Source organism: Myotis daubentonii, chromosome X (assembly GCF_963259705.1).
Source record: "Myotis daubentonii chromosome X, mMyoDau2.1, whole genome shotgun sequence".
In the NCBI taxonomy this organism is placed as follows: Eukaryota; Metazoa; Chordata; class Mammalia; order Chiroptera; family Vespertilionidae; genus Myotis; species Myotis daubentonii.
The window spans coordinates 10,016,913-10,032,809 of NC_081861.1; the positions used below are offsets into that span (position 1 = coordinate 10,016,913).

The following is a 15,897-nucleotide window of genomic DNA, read 5'->3' on the forward strand; positions in this document are numbered from 1 at the left end:
CAATAAAAACATTTTTAAAAAAGAAAAAATTCTGAGTCCATTTTCCTTATTTGTTATACAGTTGCTCAGATAGTCTTCTTTCTTCTTCTTAGTTTTAGTAGTTTGTGTCTTTTTAAAAAATATATTTTTATTGATTTCAGAAAGGAAGGGAGAGTGAGAGAGACAGAAACATCAATGATGAGAGAGAATCACCGATCGGCTGCCTCCTGCACGTCCCACACTGGGGATTGAGCCCGCAACCCACTGAGCCAAACTGGCTAGGGCTAGTTTGTGCCTTTCAAAGAATTTGTCTGCTTTCACCTAAGCTGTGCCAGAAGCTGGAGCAGATCATCAGCTTCATGTCCAACCATAGCTAAGGAGGGCAGAACCAGTGAGGAGGGAGCTTCCCGGTCCTGGGCCATCTTCCATTGAGGGGGGCGGGCCTCAAGCCTGGGGCTCAGGGCTGAGTCCAGGATTGGGTTGCACGGGTGAGGTCAATGTGTCCCCGGCACACCTGGGCCCCCTTCATTAGTGCCTTGTTTTGGGCCCTGCAGGTGGGGAAGGGGGTGACAGGACCTAGATCCATACCCAGCAGCAACGATACCCCCAGCCTCTTGACCTTGAGCCCACGTGTTCGGACAGCATCTGCCCTCATGGCTATGTATACCCCCCAACCACCTATGTGTCCACCTCTCTGTCTCTATCTGCAAGTACCTCCCGGGATGTGGCCAACCTATCACGGGCCTCTGCCCTGGCCTCCCTCAGGTTATGTTCAAACAGAGGAGAAACCTGGTAAGACAGAGGCAGATTAAGTCATCACGGCGCTCAACCCCCTCACTCCCCGTGGTTTAAAGGCACCCAAACTCCTTTAAATCTGGCAACTCCTTCCTGTTCCTGTTGTATGTCCATCACAGTGAACTTGCCAACCTCTTCTCCCCTCCCCCATTCATTAACACAAAAGAGGGGCCCTAGCCAGTTTTGCTCAGTGGATAGAGCGCTAGCCTGGGGGACCCAAGGGTCCCGGGTTCGATTCCAGCCAAGGGCATGTGCTCGGTTGCAGGCTCCAGGCCCTGGGTCGGGGTGCATGTGGAAGGCAACCAGGAGATGTGTCTCTCTCACATCAATGTTTCTCTTTCTTTTTCTGTCTCTCCCTCTCCCTTCCACTCTCTATAAAAATCAATGGAAAAATACCCTCAGGTGAGGAATTAAAAAAAAAAAAAGAGGGGAGCAGGGGCAGGCCGGGAATGAATCTAGGCCAAGAAAATAGCTTTTGATGAGACTTGGCGGAGAGAGACCAAGGTCCGATTAAAGAGCAAGTGTGTCTTGGGCTACTCTCTCCCAGGCATTGTTACTGGCGCTGGGGATGCTGCAGGGGGTAATAAGTGATGCAGAGGGTGGGAGAGGTGGAATGCAACTTTAATGAGGGGCCAGAAAAGCCTCTCTGAGTGGGTGACATCCGAAAAGTACCTGAAGGAGGTCAAGCAGTAAACCAGGTGGATCCCTTGGGAGAAGAGAGTTCCAGATGGGAAAGGGCCAGTGCAAAGGCCCTGGGGCAGGAGTGGGCTAGTGTGTCTCAGAAGGGGGAAGGGGCCAATGTGGCTGGATCAGAGGGAGCAAGGTGGAGAGGAAGAGGCCAGAGAGGGCACGAGCAGGATCACAGAGGGCTTGGTAGGTCACTGGAAAGCAAGCATGTCAAACTCGCGGGCCATGGGCCGCATGCGGCCCACAATGAATATTTGTGCGGCCCAGCCAATGTAAAGGTATGTAAGACACGTTTTAATAAAAATTTTGTAACTTCATTTTTACAATATCCTGTTATACATAATTATTAACAAACTACAACGTTCACTAATGACTGATTACTATAATCGTGTTGCATTCATTTCCTTACACGTTTTACACACAGGCTCACCATTTCTCTCCAATAATACTAACAGCGAATATTTTAGCAGCCGATGGCCACATCATTAGTCTTGTATTGACTTGTTTGGTGTGCGCAACAGGAAATATTTCGCTTTCAGAGAACAAGAAAAATAGTTTTATTTGCGTTATGCTTATTAATTTGTGTGGTTATTCAGTGTCTGGTAAGTTAATGTTCAAGAAAAAATATTAATTTTTATTAAAATGTTTTATTATTTTATGTGAACCATGACTCATTTATTTCAGCCCTTTGTATTCAGCATGTCTCTACCGAAATAAACCTACATTTCTATGAAAATTGAAGCTTTTGCTTTTTTGCAGTCCACATACACTTAAACCTTGTTTATTTGGCCCGTGTTAGCCTTTGAGTTTGACAGGCTTGCTGTAGGCCTTGGCTGTGTCTCTGAGTGAGAGGGGAGCCCAGAGCAGGTTTGGAACAGAGGAGTTCCATGATCTGATCTAAGTGTTGACGCTACCAGCAACTTTAGCAGTCCACCTATGGGGTCAAGGCAGTAAACTAATTCTGGACCTGGGCTCCTAGAGTGCAAGCTTTGCCTGATTCTCTATAAGAACAAGGGAGCTAGCTCACACACACCCAGGAGGAAAAGCACCAGACCGGCCTGGCCCGGCAAGCAGCCAAGGAGGTTAAGGAGCCCCCCTGCCCAGCTGGTGCCAGAGAAGATCAAAGTGGAGGTGAAGAAGTTTGTGAAAACCGACCACCCGGACTGCAAAGTGACGGAGCAGAAGGATCACCGGGCAGGAACAGACTGGCCTGGAACCGGTCTGCCTCAGGCGAGCCTGTAGTGTGTGGATTCTTGACTTCATGCAGGAAAGATTTCACAGTGCGAGTCCAGGTGATTTTGAGAGTATGTTTCTTAAAGTTGGGCACAGTGAGACAAAGGAAGGACTTAGGGGAGAAGAAGCAACAGGGGAGAGCCTGGGCGGTGCTCTGCTTTGGCTCCCTAGAAACATTATAGGAAAGAAGTGAGCAAAGTCGTGGTTGCTTTTAACTCACCAGGACGTCAGAGAAAAGGGGGCTTTGGAGACAGGATCAGGGGGGTGAGGCCGGGTTGGGCTGCCACTGCCTCCTGCTCCCCTGGTTACAAGTCTCCTGGGGACCCTTAGCATTTAGGAGAAAGTAAGAAGTTCATGCCCCCCCCCCCAAAAAAAAAGAAGAAGAAGAAGAAGAAGAAGAAGAAGAAAACTAACCCTGGTTTGGCTTAGTGGATAGAAGGGTTCCAGTTTCAATTCCAGTCGGGGGCACATGCCCGGGTTGCGGGCTCAGGAGGAGGTGGCCGATCGGTGGTTCTCTCTCATCACTGATGTTTCTATCTCTCTCTCCCTTCCTCTCTGAAATCAATTAAAAAAAATTTTTTTTTGAAAAAAAAAAAGTTCGTGCCCGAGAAGGCCGACTCCTGCCCCAGGACCTTTGCACTGGCTCTTCCCTGCCCGGAACTGGGTCTTAGTCTTGAGAGTTTGTATGTATTTTTCTGCAGGTGAGAGTCTTAGGGAAGGGTTTTAGTAGAATATTCATCAACTTTCCAGGTGCATCGTTAATATGCTGATGCATCAAAATTAGTGTATAGGGGAGTTTGGGATTATTCTTTGATCTGCTTTACTGTTTCACTTTTGTCTTGGATCTAGCTGGCTCCAATTAGATGTTTGATATTTTCCCCCCTGACTTCATCCATCCTTGTGTTGGGCTGGCACATGGCATTAATGGGGCCTTTGTCCTCCAACACACCCCTCCCCCCCCACCCCCCCCCCACCAGGTTGAATTAAGTAAGCTATGTATTCTCTGGTTAGGGAGGAGAGGTGTAAACCATTTGCTCTCCTGTCCTTAATTGGGAAAAGATAAGGTCTTGTGATTCACTAGCTGGCTGTACGTTGTTCAAATGGTTTGGCCTTGTTGATCTTCCCTCAGTTTCCCCATTTCACTTGCCCGGGAAATTTCCTAGCTTCTTACGGTCCTGCCTCACAGAGATGGGAACATTTCCCGCGTGCTGGCTCGGGTACCGAAAGCTCCCAGGGTTTAGGAATGACCAAGCCTCAGCGCACAGCCTCGCTGGGGGGGTGGCGGGGGAGGAGGGCGGGGCACCGGAGTGTCCGGCAGGTGCAGAGGGGGTCTGAGGGAGACGGGGAGGGGGTTGGGGGACCCGGGCTATGGGCTCAGAAGAGGAAGCCGAGAACAAGGTCCCCTTACCCATTCCGAGGTCTCACACTCAGTTCCTTACCCCATGTTCTGGCCGGTTTCTGACTTGTCATATTTCACTTGGTTCAGTAAGGAGTTCGGAGAGGACCTGAGTTTATCCAAGAACCGACTGAGAGCCCGAGGTGGGACGGGCGGGTTAGGCCGAGCGAGAGGGGAGCGAATACGAGCACTGGGAGGGGCGCTGGGCTGCCGGGTTTAAATCTCCCGCCTCCCGCAACGGACGACGTCAGACACCTCCGCGCAGAGGTGCGGGTGTGGGGGTGGCGGGAGGGGTGGGGCGGGAAACGGGCTGCGGGAGCGATGCGGGGGGGGGGGGGGGAGGAGGGGGGGGCGGGGCGGGCGGAGGAACACAGATGCGCCAGCAGAGCCTACCCTTCCAGATCTACTCCCCTGAGATCGCTGAGGGCATCTTGCTACCCTGGCGCTTCCTGTCTGCCCACCAGCAGTGGCTCGATCCTCAGTGGTTCTCAACCTTCTGGCCCTTTAAATACAGTTCCTGATGTTGTGACCCAACCATAAAATTATTTTCGTTGCTACTTCATAACTGTAATGTTGCTACTGTTATAAATTATAATATAAATATCTGATATGCAGGATGGTCTTAGGCGACCCCTGTGAAAGGGTCGTCCGACCGCCAAAGGGGTCGCGACCCACAGGTTCAAGCGGGCAGTACCTGCTGATGGCCGGGGGGAGGACTATGAGACCATCCCCTTCAAGGTGCTGCGTAGGGAGATTGCCAAGGCCAAGGGCCACTTTGGCACTCACTGGAAGCAGGAAATCAAGCAGCTCTTCCCATAGTTCCACTTGAACATGGAGAAGCCACCCACTGCAGTGCCTCCTGGGGTGAAGCAACTGCCTGCCACCCCCACTGTTGAATGGTTGGCCCCCAAGGTGGCACAAATACCCGAGTCTTTGTCTCCACCCCTGGCAGGAGGCCTGCCTTTGCCCCTGATTCCACCCAGTCGGTCTGCACCCTCAGAGCCCATGAGCCCTCTCCAGCTGCCCCCCTCCAGCTCTCGGGTTCCACCCACCATCTGGGGCCTATCTGCCTGCTCCTGGGGTCCATGCTCCTCCCTTTGCTGGAGTCCACCCCCAAGTCCCAGGGGTCTGCCCTCTAGCGCCTGGGACCTACCCCCAGCCTCCTTGGGTTCACCCCTCCAATGCTGGGGTTCATCCCCACTCCTATGCCCTGGTGGAGAGGCCCCCTCCCCTGCCCTCTGAGGGCTGGGGGAACATTCCACCCCCTGCCTGGCCGAGGGAAAAGTCAACCCCTCTTTGTATTTCTGCTTCCCTGTTTTCCCCGTCTTCTCTGCCCGTTACCCAATCCCCCCCACCCCCCAAACAAAGGTTTGCTGATTTTTACAGGGCTGTGCCCTGTCCCCAGACCTCACTAGTCTCCTTGGGGAAACAAATTTAAAGTTGGCCCATGGACCTAAGGGTCTCAGTTTTGATTCCTGGTCAAGGGCAAGTACCTTGGTTGCAGGTTCCCCAGTCCCAGTAGGGGCATGTGTGGGAGGAAACCAGTCGCTGTGTCTCTCTCACATCAATGTGTCTCTCTCTTGCAACCTCCTCCCTCCCTTCCACTCTCTCTAGAAATCAATGGAAAAAATATCCTCAGGTGAGGATTAAGAAAGAAAAAAAAAAGGTCATGTTCACATATTCAATGAAATATTTTTAGGAGCCGAAACCGGTTTGGCTCAGTGGATAGAGCGTCGGCCTGCGGACTGGACTGAAAGGTCCCAGGTTCGATTCTGGTCAAGGGCATGTACCTTGGTTGCGGGCACATCCCCAGTGGGAGATGTGCAGGAGGCAGCTGATCGATGTTTCTAACTCTCTATCTCTCTCCCTTCCTCTCTGTAAAAAATCAATAAAATATATTTTTTTAAAAAAGAAATATTTTTAGGAGAAATGAATGGCAAACTTGCAAAAACATACTTCTAATAATCTTGCACATTTATATTAGCACTATTCATTTAATGTATTAAATACAAGTATAAAACTACAAAAAATATTCCAAAATGTTGACACTATTTAGTGCTGAATGTCAGGACACAATTGATTTTTATTTCTTTCCATTTCCCAATTGCTTCAGTTGCTCTGTACCACTATCTGAATCCCAGAACCTCCCCACCTCTACTACACGAGGACAAAGGCAACAAAATGAGCAGGTATGGTCGCTGAAAAGAAAGTCAGACACAGAACACTAGCTCTGCAGTAGCAAACATTTAATGACCCATTTTCTCAAGCAACAAGGATACAGAGCAAGTGGGCATAGAGAGCCAAATGCCAATATGAGCCAACAACAGAGCCCTGTTAGAGAGTAGCACTACTTCAGGAATCAATTCCCTAGGAAGTGCCTAGTTAGGGTCACCAGGTTCGGCCCCAGCCCTCCTTTCCCGGCTGACTCTCCTTGGAATAAAAGGCCAAATGCACTGAATGTTATGCATCACCAGCGAAAGCTTTTCAAGGAAGGCGTTGACGGAAACTTGGAGCAGATCAAAGTCGTCAGCAGCCCATTTGCTAAAAGTGAGGGATAAAAATCAAGTTAAAGGTGATGACTCTCTTACACCCAACCCCCTTCCCCCCTCCCCCCCCCTCCCCCGCCAGACCTGACACTCGAGTGTCTCCTTGTATGCATGACACGGCCCCTCTCTGGCTAAGGTTGGCTCTTAGCCCCTGAGCACTTGCGTCCACCCCCCACCCCGCTATGGACTCCTTCTACAACTGACACAGAGAGCACGGTGCCCTTGATTTTGATCTCCCTTTGAACCGCCTGCTGGTCACTTTCATCGTCCATGGTTATGCGGGCCATCTCTGCTTCCAGGGAGCACCGGAAAGGCACAGCGAGCTGGCTGGAGGAGACGTGGTTAAGGCGCCATCCGTAGCTGAATTTTCCAGTGTCTCGGGCTTCCTTATACCGCAGAGGCTGGCCTTCACCCCAGGTTCTCGCTCCAGTGGTCTGCCCCGACTCCCACCCCCACCCCCAGCTCAGGCCACCCTTAGTTCATCCTGTCCAACCTCCGATACCCCCTCAGGCTGCTTCGCTTCCCTCCAGCCCCCCGCACCTGTCCACTCCCCTCCCACCCGGCTACCCCAGGTCCCCTCCCTGCTCCCATTTTATCTTCCCCAGGCTGCCTGTGCCCTGTCCCCAAAGCCAGCCCTAGCCTCGCAGGATGTCCCTGAGCCATCCCTTGGCCACCAGGCCTCAGGGCATCGTTGGAAAGGATACAAGATCTTCTTTCGGTTTCCTGGCTCTGCATCCATGGATAGTGCATATCTACCTGGCCCGGAAACATCTGCTGCCCGTGCCACAGTGGGAGCACCTATGGCTGCTGCTGCCATGGTTTCCTCGTCTCCTGGCCACTCGGGGAACCAGGGGCCACTCTGATTGTCAGGGCCGCCAGCACCACACTGGCCAGGAGGGCTGCTAGGGCCACTCTGGGTGCCGGGACCGCCAGGGCTAGTGCGGCCACGAGGACCATACTGGGCTCCCAGATCGCTGGGGAGACCATGGCTGGTAGCGTCGCCAGTTCCACCCTGGTCTCCAAGGCCACTGACGCACTCCCCTGCACTAGCGGTACAACCTGCCTCTTCTTCGACTTCGGCCTGCTTGGCTGCTTCGAAATCCATGTTCCCCTCCTAGTCTAACTTCAAGATGGCAGCCCCCTAAGCCCAATTTAGGGAGAGACTGAGGCTTTCTCAGGAAGTCCCACCCTTTCACTGGCAACGCCACTCAGCGTGTCCAGGGCGCCTGCGCAAACAACCCATTCGCGCACAATTGAACGCCCCAGCACCTGCGCAACAATTGAACCCCAGTGCGCCTGCGTAAACAGACTCCCTCCTCCCCCCCCCCCCCCTCCGCACTCGTTCGTTTCCTGGCAAGAGAGGCCTCCTATGGGCTTCTGTGCTGAGGCTGCTGGGAAGGTGACTGTTTCCCGCTATCTGGCCGAACACCAGGCTTCCGGGTGAGCGTCAAAGCCGCTGGCAGCACCTGCCTGGCTACCCTCATGTAACATATGCTTGCTGAGCCCTGTCATCCAGTTCTGGGAGTGACTCGGCGCCTCTGGGCTAGTCCTGGCCTATTCATCTCTATGCACTCCACCTGCTGCTGCATCTGAATCTGCAGACGGGTGGGTCCCGCCCTGGGGGTATGCTGAGCAGCAGTCGCTCCTCCATCCCTCCGTATTGCTGAGTGCTATTCCACGCACAGGCGTATCAGGATCGGTGTAACCATTCACCTGCGGATGGACATTCGGGTTGTTTTCAAATCAGGCCTTTTACTAATAGAGTTGATACAAAAGTTTATGTACGAGTCTTCGTGAAGACATATGGTTTTGATTACCAGGTAAATAGAAGAAGCGGCCTTCCCGGCACATGCGGTTAAGTGGAAATTTAACTTTATAAGAACCTGAAGAACTGTTTTTCAATATGATTATGCCAACTTGCATTTCCACCAGCAAAGCATGAGCTTTTCGTTTTGTCTGTATTCTCTTTTAGTCACATTTATACCTTTCCACTTTATTCTTCTTTTTCAAGGTTGATGTTCCTATTCTGGATTCTTTGCATTTCCACATGCGTTTTGGAATCAGTTTGTCAATTTCTGCAAAGTCAGAAATTATTATTATTATTATTAGGTTTGCATCAAGTTTATAGAATGGTGTGGTGAGAACATACAATTTCAGAATACTGGGTCTACCAATCCATGAACATGACCTATTTCTCCACTTAGGTTTTCTTGAATTTTTCTTAGCAACAGTTTTCACAGTTAATATTTTGTAATTTTATAAAGTACATTACTAAGTATTTCATGTTTTGGGATACCATTATAAATGATAGTGATTTTTAAACTTTCACTTTTATTTTTTGTAGATAGGATTTTCTACATACACAAACATGTCATGTCTGAATAAAGAGACTTCTCTTTTTTCCCAATTTGTATGACTTCTATTTCTCTTTCTTTCATAGTGCACTGCCTAGGATTTCCAGGACAATGTTGAACAGAATTCTGTCTTTTGCAATTCAGTATCATGTTAGCTATAGGATTTTTGTAGAGTCCCTTGTTCAGATTAAGAAAGTTTCCTTCTGGTTGTATTTTTCTGAGCGTTTTTTTTAAAAATCATAAGTGGCTGTTGAATATTGTTAGACACTTTGCCTGCATCTATTGAAATGGCCGTATTTTGCCCTTTATTTGCTGAATATGATCAAGGACACTGATTCATTTTTTGATTTGAGACCAATATTTTATTCTTGAGCTAAATCTCACTTGGTCCTGATGTATCATCCTCTTTATGGGTTGCTAGATTGTTTGCTGATATTTAAGTTTTGTGTGTGTAACTTCATGAAGGATATTGGTCTGTGGTTTTCTTTCCTTGTAATGTCTTCATTAGGTTTGGGTATGATGTAATACTGGCCTCATAAAATGATTTGAAAAGGGTTTACCCTCCTCTACTTTCTGAAAAATTTTGTATAGAATTGATAATATTTCTCCTTTAAGTATTTCATAGTACTCAGTTATAAAGCCATGTGAGCCTGGAGTTTTCTATTCTATTTCTTTGATAGATTTAGGGGATAGTCAGGTTTTTATAATTTTTCTTGAGTCAGTTTTGGCAAGTTGGGTCATTAAAGGAGTTTGTTCATTTCATCTAAATTAGCAAATTTGTTCACAAATATTTTTCCTCATATTGTCTGGGTACTTTTGATCAGTTTTATTGGTATTAAAAAAGCTTTTTGTTTCAAGTATATTCTCTATCATTTGTTCATTTTACATTTTATTCATATCTGTTTTTCATTATTTCTTTCCTACTACGTATTTAGATTTTAATTTGCAAGTGATACCAAAAGAGATAAAACAATAAAAAATACCCACCCTGGCTAGAGCCAAAGGAAGAATTTCAGGGTCTATGTAACTGAAAGATTAGGGGGTAGTTCTTGGCTGGTTCCAAGATTTGGTTCTCTGAGATTTGCCTTTCTTGCCCCAACTGCCCTTCTGTTTGGCACCTGCCCTCACCCCTGCAGCCCCCCAAAAGCGTCACTGGTTAGATGGGATCAGCGCGGTTACAGGAAAGCAGGGCTCTGGTTTGCTAGGGCAGGGGGATAGGCACATCTCTGTGGAAATAAGGACACTGGTAGCAGGGGAGGGGGAATGGATGTTGGGTGGCAAAACCAACAGATGTCTTCCACAGGGGTGCATACATGTCATCAAATTTAAAACCCATTTCCAATGTTTTTAAAAGAACCCTACTAGGAAAGATGATTTCTTTTTTTTTAAAAAAATATTTTATTGATTTTTTACAGAGAGGAAGGGAGAGAGATAGAGAGTTAGAAACATCGATGAGAGAGAAACACCGATCAGCTGCCTCCTGCACATCTCCTACTGGGGATGTGCCCGCAACCCAGGAACATGCCCTTGACCGGAATCGAACCTGGGACCCTTCAGTCCACAGACTGACGCTCTATCCACTGAGTCAAACCGGTTTCGGCAGGAAAGATGATTTCTTAGTCTAATAGAACCAAACTGTTTCCAAGTAACTTAACAGAACCCCAGAACAAAACTCAAGAGTATATTTGGGAATATAGATACCATCCTGGGTAAAATGTCACAAGATCTGGTATCCAATCTACAATTACCACGCCTGCAAAGAAGCAGGAAAATTCAACCCTATTATTAGAAACCAGTCACAAAGAGGCATCCAGATTGGAAAGGAAACATCCAACTGCCTTATCTGCAGACAACCTGATCACCTATGATGAAAATCTGATGTAATTCACAGAAGAGCTAGTAAAACTATAGGCAAGTTTGGCAGGGTTGCAGGAAAAAAGGTACATCAGAGGGAGCTAACTCCTCCCCGCAAAAGCTAAACTAATCCTCTCAACACTTTGCTTCACTGATCTGAAATGTTAGTAAGCCACAAAATTCTCATTCTAGTACTTCTGGGTTGTTTTATCTTATGCAAATTAAGGTGCCAATTTTCTTTATAATTTTTGGCAGGAATCAGAAATACTGCTAACAAAAAAGACCTGAGCAAACTAGAATTCTGGTGGGAGGGCACTTTCTGGAGAGCAATTGTGTACTGTAGACTAAGAGTCTTAAAAAATAAATATAAATATACATTTTTTTCTTTATTGATTAAGGTATTACATATGAGTCCTTATCCCCCTACTCATGCCCTCACCCACCCCTGGTGTCTGTGTCCAGTGGTTAGGCTTATATGCATGCATACGAGTCCTTTGGTTGATCTCTCCTAAATATACAATTTTAACTCAGTAATTCTACCGTTTGGAATCTACCTTGAGGAAATAACCATTCCCACAAAATCCTATAGAAGAATTCCATCAAATCATGAATTCCAAGTGGAGGAAAATGGAAACATGAAATGTTTAACAATTACATTCTTGGACTTCTGTTATGCCATCGGACTGGTCTCGAGCCTCCTCCCCTGCCGATCTCGTGGGTCCTCCGTCGCCGCCTCCTCCTTCGCGGGTCTCCTGGGTCCTCCGCCACCGCTGCCGCCGCCCAGCTATCCTGGTTGTCTCTCCCTCCCTCCGTCCCTCAGAGGGTGCTCTCCTTTCAGCTCAACCTCACCCCGCTCAAGGAGCCGCTCGGCTTCATCATCGGGGTCCTGATTGCTTCTATCTTTGCTTTCGCCACCCGTGGAGGTTTTAAGGGCAAAAACAGAAATTCTAGTGAGTTGTCCCCCTGAAGTTCCTGACAATAGAACCATTACGGCTACTTTTGCTTAGCCATTCAGGTCGAACGAGGCATCATTTCAGTCTTTGCCAGTAAATGCATGTGCTATAGGTTGGAGCAAGTTTGTCCTTAGAGATTACGATGGTTCTGCACGATTCTATGTGCCGTTTGCAGTCTTTGTTTTCTTGTATTGCGTTGCTGCTTGTCTGCTCTCTGTTGGTTACACAACCCTATATGGGGATAGTCGAAAACTTCCCATGACTGACCGTATTGTGATTCTTGTTGTCATATTCTTGTGGCTGGTGGGCGCTTCAGCCCGGGCTAAAGCTCTTACAGATAGATATTCAAATAGCTACCGGCCCCAGTATTGTCCAGGAACTCGCAGCCTGTCGTTCTCAAGGATTGCTGTGTTATTTTGGCTCTGTGACTAGTACGGGATCCCTAAATGTACCCGTGATCTTCGGCTTTCTGAATATGATACTTTGGGGGAGAAAATGCGTGGTTTGTGTCCAAGGAGACCAACTTACACAGTCCATTCAATACTTCTGCTTCTCATACCCAAGGAGGTATTCCACCTCCTCCTGGAATTTAATTAAAGGGAGAAGTACACTGTATAAAATGTACGTCTATATGGCGACCTGTTGCCAACATCTTGAGAAGCATTATGTGTTTCTAATGAAAGTAATGGCTTGTTCCGTAAATTGGTGGGTTTAAGATTTTGCTGCTTTTTGACACAAAGCCTGTACCTTTCCTAGACATTTAAGATGTAAATGTATTCTGACATGTAAATTTGAAAATTCAGGGCCTATTATGAGATGATACACATCTCTAAATAAACATTAATTTCTTCACTAAGTCTTTTTACTTCCAGAGTGTTTACACTTTAAACCTTAACACATTGCGCACCAGTAGTTTTATTGCTAGCTTTACCCAGTGGCCAAATAAGTTTCTATTGAACAAGTACAAAAAAAAGTTTTATAAAGTATCATACTTTAAAAAGATATTAGCTTGTAAGAATATGTAATAAATAACTTCAAAATGCAATGGGTAGTTAATTTTAAGGCGTGCCTTTAACATTTATGTAAAACACTGTGTAATATGAAAACACGCGAATGCTCGTGATCCGCCCGCAATATGTTAACATATATCTTCACTCAGAAAAGAGTTATATTGTCATATCATAAAAGGAAGAAAAAGCTATTTGGAATCTACCTTGAGGAAATAACTATTCACATAAAATCATATCAAATTCTGTATGTAATTATAAATGTTCAACAATTTGTACAGATCATGTACTGTCAGTTTGTACAGATCATATACCTAAGACCTATCTTTGTTTAAGATAGCCTTGATTACATAAATCATACTTAGAAAAAAACACATTTAGTTCAGAATTTACATCTGGACATTGTTTATATGTTATGGGAAATTTTTAATTGCAAAGACTGGGCGTATGTTTTATATCTGTTTTTCTAAATGACCTGCAGTACTTAATAGGTATGCTAAAATGTTTCAGGCATGGGGCTTGAAAATTTCTCATAGATGTATGTTAATTTAGTAATTGTGTCTCATAAGATGGAAGCTTCCATTATGCTAGTTGTTTAATAGACTATATAATAGACTGCTATAAAAGCAGAAAGAACATGGTTCAACTAGATATTTTGATATATGTGGGCATTACTCTTCCTGATATTTGTTGTCCTTTGTTGCTCATGCCACTTAACTGCAGGCTGAGACCCATTCTCCTTGCAAGTAGAATAAAATTGTCTTATTTATTTATTTTATTTTATATATATTTAAATATATCTTTATTTCAGAGAGGAAGGGAGAGGGAGAGAGAGATGGAAACATCAGTGATGAGAATCGTTGATCGGCTGCCTCCTGCACGCCCCACACTAGGGATCGAGCCCACAACCCGGGTAAGTGCCCTTGGTCAGAATCAAACCTGGGCCCCTTCAGCCCGCAGGCCGACGCTCTATCCACTGAACCAAACTGGCTAGGGCACTATTGCCTTGCTTTTGTTGATTTTATTCATGGTAAGAATTGTCAGTGTGAGAATTTATCTTTTATGCAACCAACTTAATAAAGAAGTCAAAAGAAAGAGTGCACTGATTGTTGTATTACAAAGAAACTTTCATCTTTAAGGCATGAGCAATGCAAAGTAAAATTAATTTTCAAAGCAAGAAATAGAATATCACAGTAGTTTTTTGGTTTTTTAATGTTTGGCAAGGAATAAAAGATAAAAAATGCTTTGGGGGGAAAAAAAAGAAAAAGCTCATGTTTGAAAAGAGTTCAGAAAAAAATATAATCCTGAACTTGCAAAAATTATATATTGTATGTTATTTTTGTGTATTTAATATATAAATAAAACTATAAAATTAAAAAATTCCCAAATAACAGCAGCTGTTAATGCTGAATGGCATGACACAATTAATTTCCTTCCATTTTCTTCCATTTCCTAAATTGTGTTCACCTGAATTCCACATGTCCCCCCCAAACCAGGGACAAAGGCAAGAATAAGATGGAGGCCCAGTAACTGACAAACTCAGACAAGACTGGCAGTTCAACTTTTATTTTGTGATATAATAAACACTTCAGAACTCCCTCTCCACAGCAATAGAGAAACAATGGCGGTTAGAGCATCAAAAGGCCAATACAAGCAAAAAACGAGGCTCCATAATTAAGTGGCAATCCCTGTAGGAATTAAAGAAGGATGCCCTGGATAGGGAGGGCCTCTAGGTTAGTTTCGGCACCCTTTTCCCAGCTTAGTGTTCTTGGGAACAAACGGGAGTGCAAGGCGCTGCAGGGTCTGCAACATCATGCAAAATTCATGGAGACAGGTGGAGAGACCAATGAGGAGTTGGACAGGGTCTTCACCAGTCAGCTGGCTAAAAGAGAGAAAAAGAAAAATAAGTTATTTGTCATAACTCCGCCCGGAGCGCTCTCTGCCCCCTCCGGTGGCGACCGGCCCAGTTCACCACGAGGACCTTCTTAGGCCTGACTGTTCTGGGGTCTCCAATTCACTATTAGAATGACCCTCCGGAGAACGACCCTACCCACGTCCCCCCCCCCCCCCCCGCCACCCGCCCCTCCACTTGGCCCTTTTTAGAACTTACAAAGTTAGAAGATTGTTAGACACGATCAGCTGCAGCGAAACTGCTGATGAAGGCGGCTCGGCAATCGAGGTCAGGTACCGGTAGGCTATCTGCGCCAACAGAGGTAACCGGAAAGACACTATCAGGGAGCTAGAGGACATTCAGTTAAGATACCATCGTATTCAGACTTTGTTACTTCCCTTCAGGCCACTCTCACCCGTCTTAACCCCTCATGGCTGTTCCCTCCTTCCCGGCCCCTCAGACTGCCTCCCCCACCATCTCAACTGTCCGCCATTACCCCATCCCCTCAGCCCCCTGGGTCCCCTGCCCCCCACCTCCGCTCTTCACTCCCAACCCCAGGCCCACCAGGTCTCCTCCCCGTCCCACGGCCTCGCCCGGCCACTCCTTGAAAAGGATACAACTGGAATCTTCGAGGTTGTATAGTGGTGGTTGAGGGCCCTGGCTGGGCATTGCCTCCTGGCCCGGGGTTCGGGGCCTCCCCGCTGCTGTCCCTCGCGGGGTTCCCCTGGCCTCCAGGGCCCCCTGTGTTACCAGGATTACCCGGACTGGCCTGGCTTTCAGCATCTTCGGCCGCACGGCCTGCATCTTGGTCTTGAGCCTCCATTGTTCCTCAGCTTCTCCTTGTGACCTCCTGTCAGAATGGCAACTTCTGAATGCCCGTATAACGGCTGAGGCGCCAAGATTCAGTTGGGAAGCTCCGCCCCTTAGTGAGTGATGTCACTCGAACTCCTCCCCCCACCCCCCCAGTGCTCATGTGCATGCGCAAACAGGCCCTGTTGCCATTTGCCAGAAGCCCAGCTAGTGAGCACGTGACTGTTTCCCGCCAAAACTGCCCAGCGCCGGGGCTAAAAGCCTGTGCAGTTTATTCTGCTCATTGGATTTCTTATTCATTATATGGACACAGACAATAGGGTGGGGAAGGCCTGGGGTGGGGTGGGAACCAGGTGGGAGGGGGGCAATAGCAGGGAAAAAGAGGGACATAT

The 15,897-nt window shown here is 47.1% G+C and overlaps 2 pseudogenes; both read left to right on the forward strand.

The window, feature by feature from the left end:
- Positions 1 to 4,464: 4,464 nt before the first annotated feature.
- LOC132224757 (splicing factor 3A subunit 2-like) lies at positions 4,465 to 6,292 on the forward strand (annotated as a pseudogene).
- A 1,329-nt stretch (positions 6,293 to 7,621) lies between these two features.
- LOC132224758 (synaptophysin-like protein 1) lies at positions 7,622 to 12,588 on the forward strand (annotated as a pseudogene).
- The last annotated feature ends 3,309 nt before the right edge of the window (positions 12,589 to 15,897 follow it).